Genomic DNA, 13,166 nt, shown 5'->3' on the forward strand with positions numbered 1-13,166 from the left:
ACGCTCATGCTATGACCGCGGGGCCTGTACAAAATAACATTGATTTAATGGGAAACTGTTCGATCTCCCGTACGCGCCGGCAACGTGCCCCGGGTTCGGGACTTTGCTTTTCGTGACGTCCTCAGGCTCCTGTTTCATCGCCCCGGAGCACGGGCCCGCGGGTCTGTCTGGGGCCAAGTTTGGCAGGACGCGATACGGGAGCCGAACGCCTTTGGCTGGTCGTTCCGGGGGTCGATAGATACCCGTGTATCCGTTTTGGTGCCCGGTAAGCCTTTCGGGAACAGCGCAACAAAATCGTATTAGTTGCATGTACTAAATTGCGATCGGGCAGAATAGCAGCGTAACCGAGGCGGTGAGGTAAAGTCCGATGGGCCCGAGCTTTGAGTATGTCGCACGGCTAGCGAGGCACTGTCGGTGCGCGACTTTCCGCAGTCCCACGTGATTCGGAACCGCATGTCGCTCCGTTTCGGAACCTCACCGATACGGTCTAGAGGCGCAGGTGCACCAGAAGGTTTGAAGAGGTTTTTTGCCTCAGATGTCGCAAGATCCCCTTTTCGGCACCCGGTGTCAACATGTCTCTCGGTGGCCCGGGACGTGCCGAGTCGTGCGATTTGGGGCCTGCGGAACTTTTTCGGAAGAAGCCCACGTTCAATTTACGGCAATTCTTTTCCGTAGCGGCTACGCTGACGTGTCCCGATCGTTACGAATTTTGAGTATGTTTGTCGTCAATAGTCCCTGACGCGCCCTATGCGACGGCGTTATCCTGCAACATTGTTTACGCACCGTTATGGCCAAAAAGATTGGCAAAGACCGCGAAGGCACACTGTGATAAATCAGAGTCAGGCGATCTCCCGCGCAGGCTAGAAAGGCCGCTCGACTCCGAAACTCCGCCCTCCCGTTACGTGGCCTGCCACTGTCTACGTGTTGAAATTGCGTCACCGCAGAGTTTTCCTGAGCCGAGTTGCCAACCCTAGCCCTAACCCTAGCTTTAAGCCCACGTTCAATTCAGAAAACACCAACTCGGCCAAGGAACGTCATAGAGACGTGCGGTTGGTGTCATTTGAAAGCTCCCTCGGCCCCCTTCAAAACGCCCCCACCCCCAGGTCTCTAGGACCTCCCCTTCCGGAGATATAACAAATGAGCTTAAATATTCAAATGCCCGTAGCTCCGCCCCCGAAAGGGACACGTCCTTGACCTTGGGCTTGTTGGAAAGGTCTGATTCGGGCCTTTCCAACGAACCCAAGTTCAAGTCTCTCCGACCTTCCTCGCCCAAGCAAAGAGCCCTAAACTTTAGCCTATTTCACGTGTTTTACAAAAAACACTAAGTCCAAGCCAAGGTCTGTGTGCCCACTGTGACCTTTAACCTTCATGAGCTAAAGTGAACAAAGCATTATTAATGTGTGTCATATGTGCATAATGTGTATACAACGCCTGCGTGCACACTGCGTGTCATATGTGCATACAGGGCCTATGTGCATGCATTATTAATGTGTGTGATATGTGTATAATGTGCATGCAGGGCCTCTGTTCACACTGTGTGTCATTTGTGCTTAATGTGCAGACAGGGCCTATGAGCACACTGTGACCTTTAATAATGCTTTAATCCCTTTAGGTCATAGAGGTTAAAGTGCATTGTGAGCTGAATTTGACCTTTGGCCTTTGCATTGTAACAATGTGCTTGTGTGTTTTGCAGGTTTCATTCAAATGTAACAGTCTCAGATGTTAAAGCATGTGTGTTTGCATTCTTTTAAACCATCTGATGTAGGCCTTGCATCCATGTGAGCTGAATTTGACCTTTGGCCTTTGCATTGTAACAATGTGCTTGTGTGTTTGGCAGGTTTCATTCAAATGTAACAGTCTTAGATGTTGAAGCATGTGTGTTTGCAGTCTTTTAAACCATCTGATGTAGGCCTTGCATCCATGTGAGCTTACTTTGACCTTTGGCCTTTGCATTGTAACTATGTGCTTGTGTGTTTTGCAGGTTTCATTCAAATGTAACAGTCTTAGATGTTGAAGCATGTGTGTTTGCAGTCTTTTAAACCATCTGATGTAGGCCTTGCATCCATGTGAGCTGCATTTAACCTTTGGCCTTTGCATTGTAGCTATGTGCTTGTGTGTTTTACAAGTTTCATTCACATTTAACACTCTCAGATGTTGAAGCATGTGTGTTTGCAGTCTTTTAAACCATCTGATGTAGGCCTTGCATCCATGTGAGCTTACTTTGACCTTTGGCCTTTGAATTGTAACAATGTGCTTGTGTGTTTTGCATGTTTTTTTTCAAATGTAACAGTCTTAGATGTTGAAGCATGTGTGTTTGCAGTCTTTTAAACCATCTGATGTAGGCCTTGCATCCATGTGAGCTTACTTTGACCTTTGGCCTTTGCATTGTAACTATGTGCTTGTGTGTTTTGCAGGTTTCATTCAAATGTAACAGTTTTAGATGTTGAAGCATGTGTGTTTGCAGTCTTTTTAACCATCTGATGTAGGCCTTGCATCCATGTGAGATGAATTTGACCTTTGGCCTTTGCATTGGAACTATGTGCTTGTGTGTTTTGCATGTTTCATTCACATTTAACACTCTCAGATGTTGAAGCATGTGTGTTTGCAGTCTTTTAAACCATCTGATGTAGGCCTTGCATCCATGTGAGGTGATTATGACCTTTGGCCTTTGCATTGTAACAATGTGCTTGAGTGTTTTGCAGGTTTCATTCAAATGTAACAGTCTTAGATGTTGAAGCATGTGTGTTTGCAGTCTTTTAAACCATCTGATGTAGGCCTTGCATCCATGTGAGCTTACTTTGACCTTTGGCCTTTGCATTGTAACAATGTGCTTGAGTGTTTTGCAGGTTTCATTCAAATGTAACAGTCTTAGATGTTGAAGCATGTGTGTTTGCAGTCTTTTAAACCATCTGATGTAGGCCTTGCATCCATGTGAGCTTACTTTGACCTTTGGCCTTTGCATTGTAACAATGTGCTTGAGTGTTTTGCAGGTTTGATTCAAATGTAACAGTCTTAGATGTTGAAGCATGTGTGTTTGCATTCTTTTAAACCATCTGATGTAGGCCTTGCATCCATGTGAGCTGAATTTGACCTTTGGCCTTTGCATTGTAACAATGTGCTTGTGTGTTTTGCAGGTTTCATTCAAATGTAACAGTCTTAGATGTTGAAGCATGTGTGTTTGCATTCTTTTAAACCATCTGATGTAGGCCTTGCATCCATGTGAGCTGAATTTGACCTTTGGCCTTTGCATTGTAACAATGTGCTTGTGTGTTTTGCAGGTTTCATTCAAATGTAACAGTTTTAGATGTTGAAGCATGTGGGTTTGCAGTCTTTTAAACCATCTGATGTAAGCCTTGCATCCATGTGAGCTGAATTTGACCTTTGGCCTTTGCATTGTAACAATGTGCTTGTGTGTTTTGCAGGTTTCATTCAAATGTAACAGTCTTAGATGTTGAAGCATGTGTGTTTGCATTCTTTTAAACCATCTGATGTAGGCCTTGCATCCATGTGAGCTGAATTTGACCTTTGGCCTTTCCATTGTAACAATGTGCTTGTGTGTTTTGCAGGTTTCATTCAAATGTAACAGTCTTAGATGTTGAAGCATTTGTGTTTGCAGTCTTTTAAACCATCTGATGTAGGCCTTGCATCCATGTGAGCTGAATTTGACCTTTGGCTTTTGCATTGTAACAATGTGCTTGTGTGTTTTGCAGGTTTCATTCAAATGTAACAGTCTCAGATGTTGAAGCATGTGTGTTTGCAGTCTTTTAAACCATCTGATGTAGGCCTTGCATCCATGTGAGGTGATTATGACCTTTGGCCTTTGCATTGTAACAATGTGCTTGTGTGTTTTGCAGGTTTCATTCAAATGTAACAGTCTTAGATGTTGAAGCATGTGGGTTTGCAGTCTTTTAAACCATCTGATGTAGGCCTTGCATCCATGTGAGTTTACTTTGACCTTTGGCCTTTGCATTGTCACAATGTGCTTGAGTGTTTTGCAGGTTTCATTCAAATGTAACAGTCTTAGATGTTGAAGCATGTGGGTTTGCATTCTTTTAAACCATCTGATGTAGGCCTTGCATCCATGTGAGCTGAATTTGACCTTTGGCCTTTGCATTGTAACTATGTGCTTGTGTGTTTTGCAGGTTTCATTCAAATGTAACAGTCTCAGATGTTGAAGCATGTGTGTTTGCAGTCTTTTAAACCATCTGATGTAGGCCTTGCATCCATGTGAGCTTACTTTGACCTTTGGCCTTTGCATTGTAACTATGTGCTTGTGCAGGCACGTGCACACATAGACATCAAAGGGGGCTTGAGCACCTGCCCTTTTTATTCCTGGAGAGAAAGTGCCCTTTTTTTCTGGGGGGCTTTAAAAAAAAATAATAATATGATCTTTATTCATATAACAACTGATGTCTGTCTGTTTCTTGTGTTTTTTACTTGTTGCTTATTTAATTTAACATTAATTTATTCAGGAATCATTTAAATTATATTTAAACTCTTATATAAAGAAAAATAGCGCTATTTGTGGCACACAAACGGTTAACAGATGAGTCCCGCCTTCAAAATTCACATCGCTAATATGATTGGCTTTACCTTTCCTTAGTCCCGCCTCTCTAACTTACTTCGCTTTATGATTGGTTTGGCTACACTCGTGCTGCATCATTCGCACTTCAAGCGCCAAAGCTCAGCCTGAACGAGACGCGATCATGTGCATGATTATGCAGGCAGCTACCGGTAAGTGTGTGAGAAAGAAAGCATTCTTATATTAACAGTTTCATGCACAAAATATGGGACACGTTGTTACACATAATGATTCAGGCAGGGACATTGTTTTCCATGGCAATCCCATATTTACCTGAAGAGTTGCAAACTTGTATCCGTATAGTGTATGTAGTTTAAACAGTAAAATAATAAAGCACAAACAATAAAATAATTGCTAACTACAGCTTTTTTGTTTGCGTTTTTTGTAATGGCTGTTAAATAAGTATAATGTGTTATACTGGAGTGCTGGAGTAGATTGGGAAGAAATCTGATGGTTCAGTATTTTACTTGCCCAGTCTGAATTTTCACTGACATCACAAAAAAGTAAAATATAAAATACAAATAAAATAGGCCTAATCTATATTTGTTGTTTCTGACATGTGTAACCCTAATAAATATGAAACCTAAGGTTAAAGGTGCCATAGGATGTGTTGTCATAATATGTTAAATTGTTCTTTGACAATTACATAGAAGGTATGTTGCTTTATTAAGTGCAAACATTATCCAGAAACGTTTTTACATGTCCATTTACAACCCTAGAATTTGTCATTTGAATGAAATGGTTCAAAAAGTTTTATTTTTGCCCTATTTGAAAGGGTCATGAATAATAATGTTGAGCTCTGCTCTGATTGCTCTGCTCTGAGGCTCATGCCAGAAGCTCACATTAGTAAACAGACCTTATATTTTGAGCCCTTATCAGACAAAAATACATTTTGAGTAACAACTAACAACTAATCAGCTAAATGCTAGCATATAATATAGCATTTACATTTATTGGCCTGTAGCGCTAACTCAGCAGTCATAACTTTGTTTTTAGCATTTTAACAAATTTGTAATTAATGTGTAATTTAATGTTTTCAAAACATGCACATTGTGTAATGGCTTCCTTTGCTGCTCTATAAACCTACTACTAAGGAGACCATGATGTCTGTGTGAACTGATTATTTTGTAGACATATTTTGAAAATTAAACAATTGCGTGAGTTTGAGGAAGATAAAATTAATTAACTTTTTTAATATTTTTTTTTTCAAAAGAAATTGAATTGAAAAGAACGAAACTGATTACTACAGAAGATTTGCATTGCTACAGTCAGTTCAACTTCTTGGCGATGGACTATTGCCTTAAACGAGGCCCAGTGAAAGATCTGTAACAATCTCAAAGGAAAAGAATCTGAAAGAAAGACTGAAAACATAGAGACATTAAACTGAGAACATAAGGTGGACATTTTATGGGAAACATTCCAAAGATAACAAATGATACAAATGGGGAATATTTACAGTTAAGGAAATATGTTTCCAAAGTTGCTTTTTAGGCTTTAAACTAAACTAGATTTCAATAATGCAATAACATTTTCAAGTCCACATAAATAGGGTGATAAATTCAACAAGAATTCTTATGGATAAGAGAAAAAGTTAAGGTCAACTTATCTTGATAATATTTAGGTCATTTGGGAAAATCTGAGTTTAAAAATACAGTTTGCAGGCCACAATTTGGATATTTGTGTCAATGGTATAGTAACAAAACATTAAAAATAGGAACAGGAAGGATAGAAATTTCAGAATGATACATACAAGAAAATGTCAACCTTATAGAATTATAGAATTAGGAAAAGTCAATATGAAATGCTTTATAACAGGAATCTTGAACGAATCAACTATAAAACTCTAGATATATTATGAAGACATCAAAGAGTCTAGCTTAAGGTGTAAAAGTGAGAAGAGAGATGCTATAAGAAGAATACTATAATCAAATCAGAGCAATATTTGAAGATCAAATATATCGATTGGAAAATTATTTTGGATTTGTAGAAAAAGAAAATGTTTAACCTCGTTATCATTAGGAGGGAGAAAAAGGTTATTAAATATGATGGAGACAGGAAATCATTACAAAAGAAGGGTATTTAGAATCCTTATAAAAGGATGAACAAAACAATTAATCATAAAATTATATGTACACTGCATGAAAAGAGCTGTATACGGACAAATACGGAATGGGAAATCCCTGCTAAACTTTAGGTTTGCCAGATTTTTGAGGCAGAGTGCTTGGAAAGGTAATACACCAAAGTAAACTTGTGAAACATCCAGAAACCTTACGTTTGTGGATGTTTAAAGGAACTGGTGGAAGTTTCCAGGAATCCTTACAGCTGGTTGTGAGGAGCGGTGGGTGTGAGGTGTGAACGGCTTTTTATATGTTAATGACCCACAGGTAGAGGTGTCTTCTTTGTTTTCAGAGCTGAGTGGGGTGGGGGGTTAACCATGTCTCTTTAAGACAGCACATACAGTATTGTGGTACATAAAAACTGTGCTTTCTAAATATATTTATTATTAATATAATTTAATTAGTCTATTTAAGAAACTAAGCATCATTCAAAATAACTAAAATTCAATGGACACAATTACCATTTTAATGTGTGAAAATTATGTCTCTGACTCAAGAGAAATGCAACAAATGTTATATCAGAATATATATTTCCAACACTTTGAAAACATGTCTCCAACTGCCCTAGGTCAGAATATTGTGCACGTATGTCTCAATGCTGCATACATCGTTTAAAAGAAGCCGTTCAAATGACATCATGTAACTCATTTTTGCTAGCTAGGATGTTGATAAATTAGTCAGTGAAATGTAAAGCTGCTTATTTTTGCTGATGTCTCATGATTTGAAGTTCATTGTTTCTATTGTTATTATAAATCTACCCCAACATTTCATTAAATCTTTTAAAATAGAAACAAAAATATCAATAGACAGGTCCATAATCTAAAAGACAGTCTTTCACATGTGGATGCAAAACATGTTGGGTGAAACAGACTGACAAACTCGGGTAAACATATCTGCAGATACCTGTCAGCTACTGTACTTCTAGTCCAGAGGTGCCCAAAGTTGGCCCACAAAAGACCTTAAATTTTTTTTTATGTTTCATGCATACTTGAAGGTGTATAAAATGCATCACGAAACCTAATGAACTCGGGTACTATAGGCTAAAAATGAAGAGGTTGCGGCAGTGGCACACAGAGAAAAGGATATTTAAAATTGATTGGCAAAACGATTTCTTTTTTCTACAAAAAGCCTTGGAAAATAAAACTGCATTAGTTATGCATAAACAGAGTAATGTTTGCTTATTTATTTTTAAAATATTAGAAAATTATAAATTAGGGGTTATCAGGGCAACTTTAATTTTAATATAACACAACAACATTTACTTTTGGCCCACAGCCCTCAGTCAGGTTTGGCCCTTGTAAGGAAAATGTTCGGGCACCAATGAATGTTCTAGTCTATCTGAGGAGGTAACTTTTAGCATTTGATATATGCTTGCACAAAGTCAGACCACATATTATAATGTTTGTCTTCAATCAATCAATTTAAACAAAAGAGATGGGGACTTTATAATATAACAAGGGTCCATATATCACAGTGAAAAAAGACATACATGTATTTTTACTTTAACATGAACTAATGCTGAGTTACAGCATATCATATATTGAAGAGTCATCATTAACTACAACATGACATGTTTTTCATTGTTAGTTAATGCAGTCATTTACAATAAATTAATTTGAGTTCATGTTGTAGTTAAGTAAGTTCAGTAAGATACATGTCTTAACTCAGCATTACTTTATATTTACTTATATTTAAGTAAGAATTAATTTAGGTATACGTTCAATGTTTCCAATGATGAGCAGTTAATCCACTAAACCCAGAGATAATTCCTGAGGCATGTTTAAAGAGTTTTGTATTTCATCAAGAAGGTGCTGATTCACAAAGATTTTAAATTTAAGAAAATCTGAGCATCATTCCAAATAACTGTTAACATGTTTGTCAACTAAACATGTTTTGTAAACGTAATAAACTTTATAAAAATATTTTTTATTTTGTATTAATAATCAAGTATAAAGAACAATGCATAGTGTGAAAATGCGGATTATAAAAAAGTATATTAAAGAAAAGGACTACATTTCCCAGAATGCACCTGCACCCACTCATCTGACTGCCCCCACCCTCCAGGTGCGACTGCTCAACCTATGGGCTTGACGGAAAATTCAAATCGCGAACCGTTACTGCCTGGACTACTCCGTCTCTTATTAGTTTGTTTGCTCATTAACAGTAAGGTAAGTTTGATTTAATTCATTTGTCTGCATCGCGCTGATCGGTTGCCTATTTGTTCATATTATGTTATTTACTATGATTCGTTTTTGTCTTTATACTAGAACTGTTTGAATTTAAAGCACAAACAGTAAAACATTAAGGTTATACGTGGTACACAGCGGTAAACATGAGGTTAAAAATATGCGCAGTAACATTCAAACCGGGCTGTTAAAAGAATCAATTCGATGTTTAAATTTTTAAAAACAAAACTTTAAAGAAGCCAAGATGAGACGTTATTTGCTTAAAACAAACAAAACAACAGTAACTCGTGTGTTTGAAATGTTAGCAGCTAGCAAGTGTCTCTCTGCTATTTTAAATGGCACAGACGATCTTTTGTTGTTTTAAAAGCTCATTCAGTTCTGGTAGATGCTGCTTATTTTTCAAGACTGTTTTAATAGCTTTATATTGATTTGTAACAAAGCCAGCTTCACTTTGAGAGAACCTAGATGCTTATTGTAAAGAAGCTTGGAGTCATAATATATTTAAACGTTATATGTTTGCTGTTCTTCATCTTTTTAAATATGAAGTCTATTCATGTTTGTGTTTACAGAGATCATGTACACTGTGGTCAACTTTGTGGACGATGAAGAGGTTTCTGGGTAAAGATGATGTATGTTTAATCATTCAATGATTACATTAAATTAAAATCAAACATGTTAAATAGTAAACGGATGTATTGTGATATGTGATTTTAATTTTTAATTCTGTGTTTGCCAGAGAAATATAATGAAGTAACAGTGAAAGCTAAAACATCAGACTGATCCAGACACTGAAGAAATTGATGTCACTGCAATCTGGCCAAAATGATGTAAGTTTAATAATTAAGTTATTAAATTAAAGGTTAAATCGTAAATAAATGTGTTGTAATGTATGTGATTCTATTTTTTTTATTCTGTGTTTGATAGACAACAATATTGAAGTAGCCTACTGTAATGAAGCTGCAGAACAACACAGAGACTCTTGAGGACATCAACACAGAAAATGAAGTAAGAAGATGTATATTAAGAAGTTCTTTGATCATATATTGTTGTATCTTTGTTGCAGTGGTTCTTAACGTTATTCCTGGAGACCCACTGCTCTGCACATTTTGTATGTCTCCCTTATTTAACACACCTGATTCAAATCATCAGCTCATTAGAAGGGATCTCCATGAACTGAACTACGTCTGTCAGATAAAAGAGATATACAAAACATGCAGGGCAGTGGGCCTCCAGGAATAACGTCAAGAACCACTGGTTTAATGTAAACTTTCTAAAATGTACAACTTTAATTCTATGTCATTTGATTTGTCGTGTGTGTGTATGTGTATACGTATATGTGTATTAGTATTATGCCAAATACTTATATGTACTTTTATATTTCCAAAGGGCTCCAAAGAGATGTCTGTCCAGATGAGGGTGCATCAATGTTACGTTTGCTGACAAGTATATGCTTTACAATGTAAAACCTAACAGTTAACTTAACTCAAACCATTTAAGGAAATCGGTTGCCTTAACCCATTAAGTTTTAAAAAACATACATTTGAGTACTGTGAACTTAAGTCTTGTGCAATTATGCACTTATATTTAGTTAGTGTGAACTTAAATATAAGTGCATAACTGCATGTGACTCAATTTGTTTAAGTTCACAGTACTCAAATCTATGTGTTTTAAAACTTAAATGGTTTAATGCAACCGGTTTTCTTAAATGGTTTGAGTTTAGTTAACTTTTAGGTTTTACAGTGAGAAATTCTTGAATAATTCCAAGACAGAGCTCTGCAATTGAATCAACACTGCAAAAAATCAGTTTCTAACTTAGGATTTTTATCTTGTTTTCAGTAGAAAAACTAAAAATTCTTAAATCATTAAAGAAAATGTCTAGTTTTTAGACAAAAATATACAATTTAAGTAAATTTGTGCCTGAACAAGCAAAAATATATAACAATGGGGTGAGAAAATTGTGCTTGAATTAAGTTTTTAAGAAAAAAGAAAACTTAAGATTTTTTCTCACACCATTGGCAGATATTTTTGCTTGTTTTAAGCACAAATTCACTTAAATTGTGTGCATTTATTTATTTTGTCTAAAACTAGACTTATTTTCTTAGGTCATTTTGTTCATCAAGAAAAAGCATTTTATTTAAATAATATTTCTACTGAAAACGAGACAAAAATATTATGTAAGAGAGTCATTTTTTTGCAGTGTAGGACTGATTTCTTAAAGCAAGATCAATATAGTTGTTGTTCATTTTATTTAGATATTTACTACATTACAGTGGCAGCTGGTGATTTCTTTTTTTGTGAGCACTCGATGCAAAGTCTGTCACAACATGTATATAGCCAGTCATTTGTGTGGTTCCCAATTTCAAAATATGTGTTCTGCGTGTATGTGCATCACGTGTTTTGACTAAACACGTGATGCACATGGTTTACATGAAGCAACAAACACATTTTAAAAACACAAGCAACACACATGACACTCCGAACACTTATTTTGAATTTGCACCCCTCGGATGAGCAGTCACGAGCCGCCACTGCTACTTTACATTGTACTGCTTTGAATGTAGTTTTCATTGTCGCTTTTATTTTGTTTTATTTTACTCTAATATTGCTTTCTCTGTCTGTATATTTATGAGTTTAAATAGTATTGTTTATGTATGCAACTTTTAATATTTGTGTATAATATTATTTTGTGATTGTGACAATTGTGACTTGTTCAGTTTTTTATTAAATAAACATTTCAAACTCAATTCAAGTTTTTTTTTTTTTTTAAGGGTTTTGGGATGAATATGAATATATATATATATATATATAGTGGGGGGGATTGTAGTCTATCTGCATAGCAGGCAAATAACCAATCAAGTCACTAAGCTATGAGGGCTTGGGTTGGGCTTAATAGAAAGTGTAACCAATCAAATAATCTCAACTGGAAAGTTTCAAAGTTGTGTCCCAATAGTTGTCAGAGTTTTGGGAGGGGTTTTTAAAAGCAACCAATCAGTGTTGAGATTAAACACCAATGTGGACACTAGAATTGTGCAAAGGTGTGAAATCCCAGTACCTCTGCAGGTGTGAAAATGTCCCCTGACAAAATCTTCAATGGGATTATTTGCCATGGCAACAAATGGCTGCATATACCACAGGAATATCCCATCAGCAAGATACATCCGAATTGGTATCATTACGGGAGTTTCCTAACTTGGTGGAATTAGAAGTTTACCCTCAGTGGAACTAGTAGATACCTCCGAAAATCAGTGGTGTTTACAGTAGTTTCCTAGTACGGATACACCTCTTTTCATGCAGTGGTAGATTCTGTCAATCAACCAAATGGGTACCAAATTAGATTAAGGTATGGGATTAAGCTAAATACGGAATTTAGTAAAGTTTTGTCAGAATAAAAATACAGAATAAATGAATTATGTACGGTACTACAATCAAAAGTAGATTATTAAGTTTACCAATAAGGCATTAATTTATCTTAGGAAAACAACTAGATGAAGCCAGTAGAAATACAAGACATATTCTGAATACATTTTAATCAGAAGTTAGTGGGTAAATAAGGTGTAGGTATCTTTTTAGAAAAATCTAACAAAAGTTAAAATATTAGGAGGATGGAAAAATTAATTTTAAATCAACAAGAATGGTATCAGAACTTACGTTACAAAATAGTATTGAATTTACAACTGGTAGATAATATTCAAGTACCTTTGATGATGATGATGATGACGAAGAAGAGGAATAAGCTGTATTGTATTGAAACAAATATTTCGTATTATGAGTGATTTACTTTTTGTTTTTATTCTTAGAAATTTTTTGTTTTATTTGCTTTTTGGGTTTCTTTGTCTTTATTTTGATAAATTTTACTTTATTGTATTATATATTCTACATAATGGTGATGACCAATAGCAGGAGCGGAACCAACTGCGCACAAATTGTTTATAGACTTAAGTTCTTTTACTTTTACATTCAGGAAAAAATGAGAATGGAAAGATGTTTGTTCTTATTGTCCATAGTTCGAAGTGCTGTGGCATAATTTGGTAATTGGTAATGTATGGTGGCTTTCTTTAGTCACAAGTTAGTAATAACTGAGAATTATGAAACTGCACTCCGGATTAAAATAAACTTGAAAAGTGAGGCTAAATTAAGCCTCAGAGCGGGGATTATGAAGAAGTTTATTTTAATCCCAATTTACATGAATATGAGTTTACCATTATAATCACATGCAATTTGTTTACCATGAAGTTATGCATTATGTCAGGTGTTATGCTGGGGGTGGGTCAGTCAGGAGTT

General features: G+C 36.3%; 1 long non-coding RNA gene across 1 annotated transcript; it reads left to right on the forward strand.

Moving 5' to 3' along the window:
- The first annotated feature begins 9,456 nt into the window (after nucleotides 1-9,456).
- On the forward strand, nucleotides 9,457-11,576 carry LOC135768110 (uncharacterized). The gene is made up of 4 exons (XR_010542077.1): nucleotides 9,457-9,514; nucleotides 9,622-9,712; nucleotides 9,810-9,890; nucleotides 10,272-11,576. It is a non-coding gene; the product is annotated as an uncharacterized lncRNA (long non-coding RNA).
- The last annotated feature ends 1,590 nt before the right edge of the window (nucleotides 11,577-13,166 follow it).

This window comes from Paramisgurnus dabryanus, chromosome 23 (assembly GCF_030506205.2).
Source record: "Paramisgurnus dabryanus chromosome 23, PD_genome_1.1, whole genome shotgun sequence".
NCBI lineage: Eukaryota > Metazoa > Chordata > Actinopteri > Cypriniformes > Cobitidae > Paramisgurnus > Paramisgurnus dabryanus.